Source organism: Melospiza georgiana, chromosome 1 (assembly GCF_028018845.1).
Source record: "Melospiza georgiana isolate bMelGeo1 chromosome 1, bMelGeo1.pri, whole genome shotgun sequence".
In the NCBI taxonomy this organism is placed as follows: domain Eukaryota; kingdom Metazoa; phylum Chordata; class Aves; order Passeriformes; family Passerellidae; genus Melospiza; species Melospiza georgiana.
The window spans coordinates 103,647,554-103,660,948 of NC_080430.1; the positions used below are offsets into that span (position 1 = coordinate 103,647,554).

Consider the following 13,395-nt stretch of genomic DNA (forward strand, 5'->3'; position numbering starts at 1 on the left):
TGGGAAACTGCCGAGAGCAAGCACTTAAAAATCTCATCAGAACATTATACAAAACAGTGTTCTGAAAGGTCAACATTTCAGTGACTGCAGCCAGAAAAACATTTGTACCAAGGTCTTAATTGAAGAAAACGGTATCAACACAGCTATTCCATAATCATTACAGCAGTTTATTTGATCTTTACAACGAAGACATTGAAAAGGTCATTAAAGGCTTTATTTGAGCAGAAATAGTTTAAGGTTCTTGTGTTACATGGATCTCCCCAAAAAAGACTTCCTCTCAATCATTCAGCAACTGAGGGCACTGCTATAGTCCAACACATATTACTGCTAAGTAGGAATAGGGAACATTTGAACTCCCTGGGTGCTAAAGTCAAAGTTGAATAGTTACAAAATCTAGACAGTAAAACATTTTTTTTAAAAAGCTGATAATACATTAGATATATGCAGCTATAATGGACTAAATATACACTGCAATACATCCCTACTGGCAAGCCTACCTCCTGCTGCAGGCTAGAACCATATTATTCTCTACAAGCTCAAAGGAAACCACATTCTGCATAAGAAAAGATTAAATAAAAGGCTATTTGTGTACACTACCCTATTAGAGATTGTATTTTTACCATCACCACTTCCTGCATGTGGTACACACTATAATACCTTCAAACACAACGAACAGAACATTTCACCAGGCTCTTTCTGCCCTGCGCTCCATGTGTCTCATTGTACTCACAATTCAGTTCTCTGGCAGTAACCAGCAAATAAATTACTAACCACTACTGGCTTTAGGAAGCACAGCAATTTAGTATTGTAGGGAGCACTGTGTGAATGATACATGCAGTGGCTTTTGCAGATGAAAGGTGACAAGAACATTTTTATTTGGAAAATATTCACAAGGTCTTTTCACACAATTGCGACGGTTCAGTGCATGCACATTCCGGTGTCAGGGTCATGATGAAAGAACTGAGCTCCAACACAGTCTCAAACTGATGTGCCTAAGGCAACAGTCTGGTGCTGTATTAAGTGCAAATGCAGTACCCAGCATGGACATGAGTCACAAATTTGGCAGATTTTACAGCATTTGATGATAAAAATATGACAAAACATTCTTGGTTCAGAAGTGAGAAATTCTTTTTTATTACATTTTTTCTTCAAGATTTGCACAATACTTGGGACAACTTTGTGGCTAGACCATGCAATGCTGGGATTAGTTCTACTCTTTTCCTATACTTATTGTGCAATCTTAGAAACAGTACCTTACCTCTCCCCTGAAGCAGTTTGTCCTACCAGATTTTAGTGGATATATTTTAAAAAATTGAAGAAAACAAAGCATCATCCTAATAAACATACATTTCAGAAATGCGTGCCATGAGCTAAGTTGTATATTTTTTTTTTTTTTTTTTTGGAGACTCCTCAGATACTAGCTAATAGACAGGACAGACTCATTGTCCTATCAGAGAGCATTCTTACATTTTAATTTGAAATGCTGAGATACTGAGATTCAAACATAAGAATCGCACAAATCTTTCTGCAATAAGTAAAATAAACTACTTATTTGAACTCCATTTGATAAAGGTGTCCTTTGTAAAATAAAGCGTAACAGTAAAACAGGCATGGGCAGTGACTACTCACAATCTCCAGAACAGCTTTTAGTACACTCTGAAGTACCTACTCATAGCATGCCAGACTACACTATACAGGGATAGGATGAAGGCACTAAAAAACAGCCAACACTCAGGCAGCAAGAAACATTTTCCAATACTTCAGCTGGAACTTACCACTACTTCCTACCAAAATAAGAAATGTATCTCATAGTCTAGGAATTTCTACTAGGAAGAGAAAAAAAAAATGAGGACATACAACACTTTCCTATGCAGAAAACAAACAAAACCTTTGCAGTGGTTTTGTTGCACTTGCCTATATAGTTTCTTGGGCTCCTACAGATAATCCCTATTTTAAGAGCCCGAGTTTACCTGTGCCTGGTTTCAAGTGTCAAGTTCCACAGATTTCACAACACTCTTCAATTGATTTCTGCGGCAATAGTAGCAGCTAGACATGTCAACTTCTTTATAACAAATATTCTCTAATAGAGTGTGACTGAATCTACAGCTTTCTAATCAACCTTTAATAAGATTTTTCTCCTCTTTTATTTTAACTAAACACATATTTATCAGAGAATACAAGAACTTCAAGAGAATACAAGAGAATACAAGATTTTAAATTGTACACAGAATTAAAGAATAGTTGAGGTGAAGAGACATTTAGAGGTCCATTTAAGTCTCTCAGTTATCTAGTCAGTCAGATATTTTCAACTTGAGTTGAACTTAACACAGAGCAGGTTGAGTTTGTTACTTGAGCAAAAAAACACAGTAAAAGAAGTATGGAAAGTACAAAACTTCCTAACTGTAGGCACCTATAAATCACGCAGCAGCACTTCACAAGCAGCACACTGTGGAAGAAGAAAACACTTTGGCCCAAGATTTAATTTCCAAAATCCTATTCACTGATTGAGAACACCACATCCCAGAATGGCTTAGAGATGTGTTACATGGACTGATTTCAAGTTTAAAGGTACTACAGGCTCATACATATAGTTTATTAGAGATATCATGCTGCAGTAACAGCTGTATCTGAGTAAGAGCTGACTCCTTTTACATCACAGCTTGTCTTTAGGAATTCCCTTGCACATCTTCCCAAAGGTTTTCTTGCAACTACATAATATTAAGAATATACCAAGTACAGACTGAAACTTTTACTAGAGTAAACTGGACATTTCCTGGTTCACAAATCCTCAACTAAAATTCCAAAATGTACCCATCAGAATGAAACCAACATGCTGACAACCTGGTGAAGTTCTGAGGAACCAACAACCACAAACAGCTGCTGCAAGTGGCTAAACTTGCTCCTAGAGAAAGATAATTTATTTCTCACTCTTAACATGATTCCTGCTATTTCAGCTTGTCTTGATTTCTACCTTCTTAAAGGGATGAAAATTTCTACCATACCTTAAAGAAAAATACAACCAAAACCAACATCCTAAATAAAAAGCAGGATCTATCCCAAACAACTGTAAAGAAATTACTATTCATAAATCAAAACCAGGAGTGCTCCAGCTCCCTTCACAAATATTAATTTCTTTCCACAATATTGCTGGAAGATGAAAATGCATTATTTCCTTCGTTTTACAGATGGCAAATTTGGTTGACAGAAATAATGAAGGGTAGAAAAAATGAATTAAATTGACCAATCTACCACACTTGTAACATCAAAGACTTTATTTTTGAGATTCTTTTGCATTAGATAGCAGTCAATACCTGGTTAGACCATAGCTACTATTGACTTAATTTTCAACTTCTGCAAGCAACCACTCTTTCTGCAGAAGGAAAAGGTCAAACAGTCTCAAAGCAAATATTCCCATGAGGAAAACACTTAGGATGTGCTCATAAAAAGCCCACAGCTCACACAAAATCCAAAACAAACTGAAAATAGGTAATTTTCAGGGTCAGTGTTCAACTTCCTTCAACACAGGACCCTCTTTTCCTGTAACCTTCTTGTAAATTACAGAACTTCTTCCAGCTTTTGCCAGAGGACTCTTCTTAGAGCAGTAACCTGGACTGCACAAATGCATTCAACCCCAGACATTCGTACAGTATATCATTTAAAGTGGAATATCATCCAAAAACCCATCAACTCATGCTGCAGTTCTGCTGTGTGCAGCAGGGCAAATGAGCAGTGCTGCTCTAATACAGAGCAGACAGCATTTCTGGCACAGCAGAAGGTCAAGGTTAGCCACACTGTAGAGCACAGCAAGAAGTCATGCAAATATGGACAAGAAGCACTCATTTTACTTCTTTTGCAACACACTCCTCCCATTTCCTTCCTCTACTTTCTCTGAAGTTTCCAATCTCAAACAGATTCTGAGATCCTCCCACTGCAGATGTCACTCCACTCATCAAGATTACAAAAAAAAAATAAAAAAAAAAAATCAAAGCAGTTTGTTGGTATCACACTTCTAAACTCATATGGAATTAATTACTGTTTATGTCTTTCCAAGACACTGCAAAAACACAAAAACGAACATTTTGTCAAAATATCCTTGCAGGTGCTATGTCAACCAACTGAATATTGTTTGGCATTTAAGACCTAAAAATTACTAGCAGCGCATGACAGAGGAAAAGAAGAATGATCCCAAATACCTATAAATTACCTTTAAAATACTTCCACACAGATAACTGAACAGGAAAGTACTAAAAAAAAAAAAAAAGTGTGGCAGTCTCTACTTTAACATCTCATAGCAGTATTGAAGACCAAGTATCCAAAAAGGTCATTTTCAAAGGATGGGACATTCTCAAATTATTATTGAGATTCATGGACCCTAAACCTGTGTAAATCCATCTTTGTAAAGACCTATCCAAAAGAAGACACCAACAAACCGCCAACAAAGCCCTGTAAGGTGCTGAGAAAAGTAGAAAGCAAAAGAAGGAGAGAGGAGATTAATTATTTTCTAACTCTTGTACAGCTTCCTTCTAGGATGCTGAACTCCTTCCTTACTTAAAAAAAGAAAAAAAATCCTTAGGAATTAATCTGTTTACATAACATTATTTAGGGTGAAAAAACAATGTTGACAAACACAGCCTGAACAGACAGGACAGCCCAACCCTGAAAACACATGAACAGGGAAGATGGTGCTTTGCAACAGGGATCCCTTAGAAAGATTGTATTTAAACAGAGAGTTGAGAAATGAAAGCACTGATGAGAAGGTACCTGAAGGAACAAGAAAGTAAGATCAAATATCAGGATTTCCGGTTTTAATTTTCGAACAGAAATAGTTTCACAAGTCTGAAATCCTAAATATTAATTGTTTAGTAAAAGGAACACACAGGGTCAAGGAAATCTCTTTACAATATGTACTTTCTGACATACACAGAAATAGTATAGATGTCTATATTCAGGACAAACCTTCAGAACAGCAGCTCTATCAGCTGGAGACGATGGAATTCTCCATTACTTCAGAGAAGTTTTTGAAGGGCTGTGGGCTTGCTTAATAGTGAAGCATGTAGACTGGATACATGTATTACAAATGAACTTGCACAATCATAGTCTTAAGAAATTAGTAACTTTCACAACAGGCTTGGAAAAAGGTGACTTGTTCTAGAAAAGTATAAAACGGTAGAACATTTGATATCACAGTGGCATCCCAGACTGCACAGGAATGGCAGAATCCTTATCAATAAGCCAGTATTATCTTGCAAAAAAAGACTGACCATTCTATTACCACTATCCACTCAATCATATAATTTCCTCTCAGTAACCAAGAAAAGTGCTGCATGGAAAGCATTTACATTTTATGAAAAAACTGATTTTAAATTGAACAACTTTAAGTACAAAAGCTGGAAGTTTGTGGAACTTGCACCTGACGATATTTTCATTAAAGAATGGTTAGGAATTACTTAAAAGCAGAAACTCCTCCCCCTGATTCTGAGAGACTTGTGTTGAAGCTTCTCTTTATGCATATAGACACACATTGCCTACCACAAAATGGGAAGGACAAGATGTAAGAAATGAATGTTTAGGAATAGGGTTATCTTGGGTTATCTCCTGGCATTATCAACAAACAAACAAACAAACAAACACTGCCTCTCCCAGAATGGTGACAATCTTGCTTTCATAAGTCAGACATCAACCCTCATTTCAGTGGGGCAGGAGCAGCTCCCACATAGTGACAAGGGGCATCATTCCTCCTGAACCACTTACACAATTTCTACAGCATTCCTTCATGTGTGCCAGTAAGGAACTGAACTGCTGCCAGAACTCAAGATGAATCTGAAGGACCCTTGTCAGTATTGCATTATTCTCAAGTGCATTTCTCTAGTCTCAGATTAACCCTTTGTCTTTTCATGGAGGATACTATCATTATTGTTCATACACAGGCTGGCTGCTCTGCAAGGAATCATTAGGAAAAAAAAAAAAGAATGGTTTGAATGAAGAATTGTTTTTCTTCTTTAAAGAATTCCAAATGATCAAAAAAAGGACTAAGTTCCTTTGCAGATGTTCTCAATATTCAAATAATTTCTGAATAAATTGTCTTATTGCTAATTATACTTCAGCTACTTTTCGTATTTCTCCTTCAGCAAGAGAAAATAAGATTGTTTCACTTTCAGTTTCTCACTCAGAGTCAAGCACCGGAAGAGATATTTTCCATTAAGTTATGGCACAAGTAATGTACAGAAAACATAGATGCATTTGTCTTTCTTTAAAAAGAAATATCAGAAGCTGCATTTTTACCAGGCAAAATGAAGTCCAAAGAAGTCTTTCTTATACAACCAGCTAATCAGTAATTTAAGTATTTTTTTAAATGACTTAATTAAGAATCTGTATAGCAGAACTTGGTAGAACGTACCACAGCTTTACAAGACTACCACACACAGGCAGTACAAGAAGAATGCATCCTCTGACTATTAAAAATCAAATTAGTCAGGAAAAACACATTAACTACAACAACTGAAATTTTATCAAGTCTTCAACAATAAGTTCAGCAAGGAATCTCAGCAGACTAAGTAAAATTAGAACATAATATTTTCCTTGCACTATTGAGCCAAAGTGCAGGTTCAACTGGTCATGACCATAAGCACACTGCCCTAGCTGAGCCTGCAGGGAGCCTGGGAGGGACGAGATGATGGGGCCAGAGGGGCCTTCTGACCTCAGCTGGTCCATGATTCCGTCCCATGAATCAGAAATGCAGATGCTCTTTACCTCAGCAGCAGGATGGCTACGGGCTGTTCTCTCCTCCTGCTGACACATTCAGCATAGGACAAGATTTGTGTCTTCTGCATTCTCCAGAGACTTGTGCTATGTGGTCAGGATAGCATTTATTCTCACAAATCCTCACACAGCTGGCCAGAAGAACTGGGGCATCTTGTGAGTATGGGTGCCATGCTCCCATCGTGTCAGGACAACTGTGCAGAATGCAAACTCCATATTCCTACTGAGGGAAAGACCTAGGTGGCAAAATAAACATTTACATGGAAAAGCAACCTCACCTCTTAGAATCAGACACAGGTAAGTTTCCAGAGTGCCTGAAGGGATTGCCCTTTATTCTCAATAGTCTCTCAAAATAAAGGAGATTCTACAAAGAGGAATTCTATTCCAGGGAAATAAAAGAATATGCTGGCCCAAGAACTCTGGCTCTTAGGAACCCAAAACACTTCTTGCAAAATCCATTAGTTCTCCCTTTTAACCTACAAGTCTATAAACTTGAATGTTCACAGGTGCTTCCTCTTGAGTCTTTTTTAGGATGAGCTATGAGTTCAAAGGAAACACCTGCACAGTTTAGCTTCATATGATACACTCTTTAAACTACATGGAGAAGTGGAGTTGTAAACGTCAGGTTTGATCTACAGGTTATTACATAAAGATGTAGCTACATAAATATTTTTCAATTAAGAAAGATGATTGCATATGCAGAATCTACCAGAATAAAACTTAAAAGCCTCTTTATCAGTGCTTTGACAAACATAAAATAAGCAAACCTACTGCCAAACAATTTACAATCCTTCCACAGGAATCTACTTTCCCTCTGGAAACCTACAGATCTCCAAGGCAAGAGATTTCATAACTATGCCATACGTTATTACTACAACCTCAATAATTTCTATTTAAATCTTCATAAACTAATGATAACTTTGTCAATCTAAAACCAAGAAAACCCACAACTTCTCTGCAGCACTGGCAGAAAGAACATGACTTCAAACACACACAAAGGCCCTTCAGAGGCTGAGAATAGATCAAGTGCCAACACCTACTCACAGTCCCTCAGCTAGAGCAGGATTCAGGACAGGTGAAGCAGGTAGCTGGAGTGCTACCATTCATAAGAAGAATCTAAAGCAGTAGATGCAGGACAGAAAGCAATCTTGGCTTACTCATGGGTTCCCAAATGGACAACAGAGGTTTTTGTCCTGGCTAAATTGTGAAGACATGCAATATATTCAACAGGCTTTAATGCCACCTCTTGGCCATCACCAAATCTCGCAAAAATAACAACAAAATCATCTGTCAGCTCCTTTACAGAAATAATCTTTCTTCTGGGGATAAGAGATGGCAAGGGAACAGATGGAGTGGAAAGAGAGAACAAGCAGAATACTGTTTGCAGACAAGTATAACTATTTAGGGCTGTAAAACTACAGTGAGTACTGCAGTTGACTTTCACTGAAGTTTTACTGTGTCATCTGCAGAATTGAAGGGACTGGAAAGCAAAGGACCAGTTATTTTCAAGACAAAAACTAGAATTGTTTTTAATTTGCTGAAAAAAGGTAAAATGGGTGTCAAGACACCTGTTTCTTCTTGAAGTCAAAAAATGAATAGATTCGCATTACCCACACATGAAAGAGAACACCACCAATGAAAGACCCATTTTCCCTTCATTATTAATCTAGGAGTAGGAACCCAGATTAGTAGGTTGCTGAAGAGTACAGAGCACCACAGAACGTTGGCTTCTCTCAGTTACTTGTTTGTTGCACACAATATTGAAGGAAACAAACAAGTGGAAGACATTTCCACGAACCAGCTAAGAAAATCATTTGGCCAACAGAGCTTGAAAGGCTTGATAGCCAGACACCTCTTAAGCAGGAGTAATGCAAAAGGCCTGGAAAGAGAAGGGAAACCACAGGAAATGTCTTTACACATAAGCTCATTTCTGCTGTCATCAAACAATGGAACTTTTTAAGATCTACTACAGAACACTCAGAAATGTGTTAGGGTTATTTGGGGTTCATTGCACTGAATACATTCTGAAGCCCAGAGAGGAGGATAAAAACTGCTTTCTACCTGATGCTTTCCAGCCTCATAAATGTAAGATATAAGGCAAGGAAAGAGTTGTTCCAATACTCTCTATCTCCAGCAAGCCACTCAAGGGTAGAAAACAGATGACCAGAGAAGAAAATAAATAAAGTTTTCCTCCACAGAGTGCATTTTTAGTTTTTGCCTCTAATATAGCCCCTAATTCTGTCTCTAATGTTGCTAATGGCTTTTCTTAACATAAACCAGTGTGAAATCAACCCACTTGTGACATTACCTAGAGCACTCTGTGTAGAAGCCATGGAACTGAGGAGCATTTATTCATATGCTGCTTGTGAAAGACAAAAGCAGTTGCAGCACACATAAGGATCCTTCATAAGACCCAGGGAAATAATCTAAAATAAACTAAGGCAAAGTCATACTCTCAAGGGCTTCATGTCTCTACATGAATATTTAGTCTTTAAGCAAGGTGGCAATAAAGGTTCTCAACTGCCTCCATAAGCTTACAGAAGAACTTTTAAGACTCTTGTAGGTTCTGGAATAATAATGAACTGACAAAAAAACCCTCTAAAGATGTTAGCAGAGCTCTGACTTTTGTTATTCTGTTAATAAAATCATTCAGTGTAATAACACAAAATGCAAGACTGAGTTTGTGCTAATATTTATTTCATACCATCTGTCACTAGAGTCTAATGATGTAGTTAAAAAATAGTTTGATTTGGAGACTAAATGACCAATCAACATTTATAATATTCCATCTGCAAGAGAACACAGAAAAGAAGAAACACCAAACAGTCATGCCCAGCCCATCACTTTGTAGGGTAAGATCAAAAAAATATCAAAAGTAGGTTGTTCTGAGTGTGTATATTAACAGTGTGGTAGCAGGTTAATCATTATGTATTTTGTGATCAATAGTTTTTTCCAGTTTTAAAGAGGACCAACTGCACCAGACTCTCAGGCAATTTCATCAGCCTAAGATGGTAAATCAGTCCAACAAATACAATTTGTTTCCTTGCCTGTATGCCCAATACTGAGGAAGAAGTTCTGAGTACTGAGGAAGAAGTTCTAGCTCAGTCATTTCTAGGTGCCTAGATTTCCACTATCTCCAGCACCTTGCACCTAGTTAAGTGAAAGCTGAAACAGCTTTTGGAGTTTCTAGCAATTTAAACAGACATCTAAGGGTGCAAAGAAACTATTTTTTGAGAATGACTGATGACCATTGATTTGTAAACATAGATATTCAACTTTCAGTGTATGTTTTCAATCCCATGGTTAAGGGATAACATAGGAGTACCTTCTGCAACAGAAGCTTCACACAAACACTCATTTAGCCTGCTTATTAAAAGACCCTTTCCTCTAAGAAGTCACCAATTGTGCAAGCCTGTTGGAAGAAACTGCACACAGACTTCAGTTTGTGGCATGGGGCTTGCTTTCTTACACAACATCTGTCCTAAGCTTTAATGTCTGTAGTATTCTGAGTTCACAAACAATTCTGAATAATCCTCTGGGTGGGAGAAGAACACACAAAGAGATGGCAATAGAAAGGCAGAAATATTTATAATTGAAAGACTGAGCTGTCATCTTTGTGAAAGAACCAAAGGCTCTCTGATCAACTGCCCACACTCAGTGATTACTACAGAAAAGCTTGGAAATAGGAAAAGGGATTCACACACCACACACTGAAAAACTAACTTTGCCACAGGAAAGCCATCATGGTCCTCTGAGTGCCAAGAAAAACATTGGTGCTCCTTGACATTTTGGCTTGCAAAACATACAGAAAAGTAGAACTATTAAGGGGAAGGTGGAATGTAAAAAGACACAGACAGTCAATGGGTTCACCATTACCTTCCCAGAGAAATATTCTGCTGTACCTCAAACCATACAATTTATCTGAACAGAGCAGTTCTCAAGCTTGCAGAGAAACCTACTAAATCCACAGAGGGTGAGATTAAGGTCCCCAGCTGATCAAATCACAAGGTCAGCAGGGAGTCTGAATTTCCACCTCAAAGAATGAAGAAAAGCAAGAGATACACAACACCTGCACAAACCTCAAATAAAAAGAACAGTTGAAACACCCTGACATGTCAGATAATGCTGAAGATCTGTTGCTCTGGGGACTTTTACCCAGTGAACTATAGCAAAGGATTACTGCAGAAGAAGGAGAAGAAAGCACAGGCTCCTTGCACTACACAGCACCTGCACAGCAGCTCACCATGTCCCTACCTACAGTAACCAAGACTTGAGGACAACCAAGCTACCATCAACTTGCATACTGAAAAACACCCACACCCTTGCTGTTTCAAAATTAGAGAGAAGGAAGTGTCCCCAACCTCCAAATCAAGGCTTGTCAATAATTTGTCAAAATGAATTATTTTAATAATAGCTAATCATTTCTTACAGACATGATGATCTCACCCTTTCCTAGCATTCCAAAATTAGACAATTTTTTCCTGGAATATAAGTACATTTGGACTGCTCCACATCTGTCCAATAGCTTTTTGTTCCTGTAAGCATCACCACTCACTCACTTACTTTTCTCCATTAAAGATTTGTTTTATCCCATCAGTTACCTTGTAATTCAGGGGCATAGTATTCCCTTTCTTCCATATCACATGGGCTGCAGAAGAAAGGCATGGAACACAGTGACAGTGTCCAGGCAATTTCCAAAGGAGCTCTACCCAATAACACCAATATTAAGTAATTGATATTTAATACCAATATTAAATAACTGATATTGGAACGTGTTGCTCAGGGAGGTGGTGGAATCAACACCTCTGGAGGTGTTTAAAGAAAGACAGGACACAGCACTCAGTGCCATGGTCTACTTGACATGATAGTGTTTGGTCACAGGTTGGACTCAGCGATCTCAGAGGTCTTTTACAACCTAATTGATTCTGCAAAATATTTATTTTATTTGGGAGTTTAACGTAAAAAAAAAAAAAGAATCCTTTAATTTCTTATTGCATACACATTCTTTAGGGGGGAAAAAAGACCAAATTTAAAAAAAACTAAAAATCCTCCACCAAAACAAAAAAGCCCAACCAAACAAGACTGAATATTATCAATGGTACCTCGAGAATCTGACAGAAATCAGAATGAAGAACTGAGCAACTGAGCCTGGCATTCTCTCATTCCTTGCCCTTCCTTTGTTGCCTGCTGTCACCTGTGCAGCGCGAGTTGCCGCGCTCCATGCACACCGGCGGCCGCCTGGCGCTGCCAGGGAACGAACGCGTTATCCCGCCGAGCTGCCGGCCAGCCCCGGCACCGACGGAGCAACTCCCGAGGCTGCAGGGAGCAGCCGAAATTCCCGACACGGAGGCGGGGCGTGTGTGCTATGTGCGTGCGTGTCTGTGTGCCGTGTGTGTGTACACTGCCATGCCGCGCTCGGCACCCGCGCCCCGCTCGCCCGTGCCGCCTCACAACCGTCCCCGCACATTCCCGGCCCTGCCTCCCGCGGGACCCTCCCGTGGGCGGCGGGCCCCTCACGCCGGGCGGCGGGGCAGGGGCCGGGCTCGGCGGGCCAGGCGGTGACAGCGGCGGCCATGGCCCCCGCCGCGGCGCTGACGGGCTGACAGCGCGGCCGGACGGAGCAGGGCGGGAGGCGCGGTGCCCGCTGCCCGGGGGGACACGGCGGCAGCGCTGACACCGCCGAGGCGGGCACCGGGCGGGCGCTCCCCGGGCTCGGGGACAAGGGGGCGGCACCCCGCGGGCACCGGGTGGGGCCGGGGGTCCCCGCCGCGCGCCGGGAAGGTGCGCTCCGATGCTTACCTTCTGCCGGGAGCACGGCAGCGGGACGCGTCCTCCTCCTGCTGCTGCTGCTGTCTCTGTGGACGGCGCGGCCGCGGGGAATCGGGCAGGGCAGCGAGTGCCGCCCGCAGTGCTCAGGGGCTGAGGCTCAGCCGCGGCTCCGGGGATTGCAAACACCCCGCCCGCCGTTCTTCTTTCTTTCTCCCTTCCTTTCTTTCCTTCCTTCACCTTCCTAGCTCCCTTCCTTCCTTCTATCCCTGTCTCTCCCTTCTTCCCTCTCTCCCTCCCTCCTTTCCTCACACCCCGCGCCGCCGCTCGGCTCCCCCCGCCCCCCTCCCAGCGGCGCTCCCATTGGCCGCGCGCCGCCCACGTGGGCCTCGCGCAGGGCACGGGACGCGGGCGAGCGGTGCCGCTGCCAACGACAGAGCGCTCGGGGCGGGGTGGGCAGCGCGGAGCTTCTCGCCATTCCCGGTGCCGTCCCCATCCCGAAGGAGACGGGCGCGGACGCCCGCAGGGCGACGGGAGATAACGGGCTCGCGGGATGCCACACACGGACGGGGCTGGGACGAGGACTAGGGCGCGAGCATTGCGCATGCGCGACGGGGGGGTTGCCGGGGGCGGTCGCGCATCCTCTTGGGCTGCGGCCGCTGGAACCTTCTGGAAATGGCGGCGGCGGCCCCGGCTGGTCACGGGGCGAGGTGGCGGACGAAAGCTTTTCCGATCCGTGCCGCGGGACGGGAGCCGACCTAGAGCTACCAGCGCGTCTCGCTTCGCCTCGCTCGGTCCTGGCGCTGCCGCCCCCTCCCCGGGGAGGGGTTTTTCCGGCGGTGATGGCGCAGTGAGTTTTAACTGTCCGGC

The 13,395-nt window shown here is 41.7% G+C and overlaps 1 protein-coding gene across 1 annotated transcript in view; it reads right to left on the reverse strand.

The window, feature by feature from the left end:
* ANKRD12 (ankyrin repeat domain 12) overlaps window positions 1–12,849 on the reverse strand; it is a 59,499-nt gene extending 46,650 nt beyond the window's left edge. Inside the window, exon 1 of the mRNA XM_058024566.1 lies at window positions 12,559–12,849. The gene's annotated coding sequence lies outside the window, so the exon portion shown is untranslated. The remainder of the gene's footprint in view (window positions 1–12,558) is intronic.
* Between the last annotated feature and the right edge of the window lie 546 nt (window positions 12,850–13,395).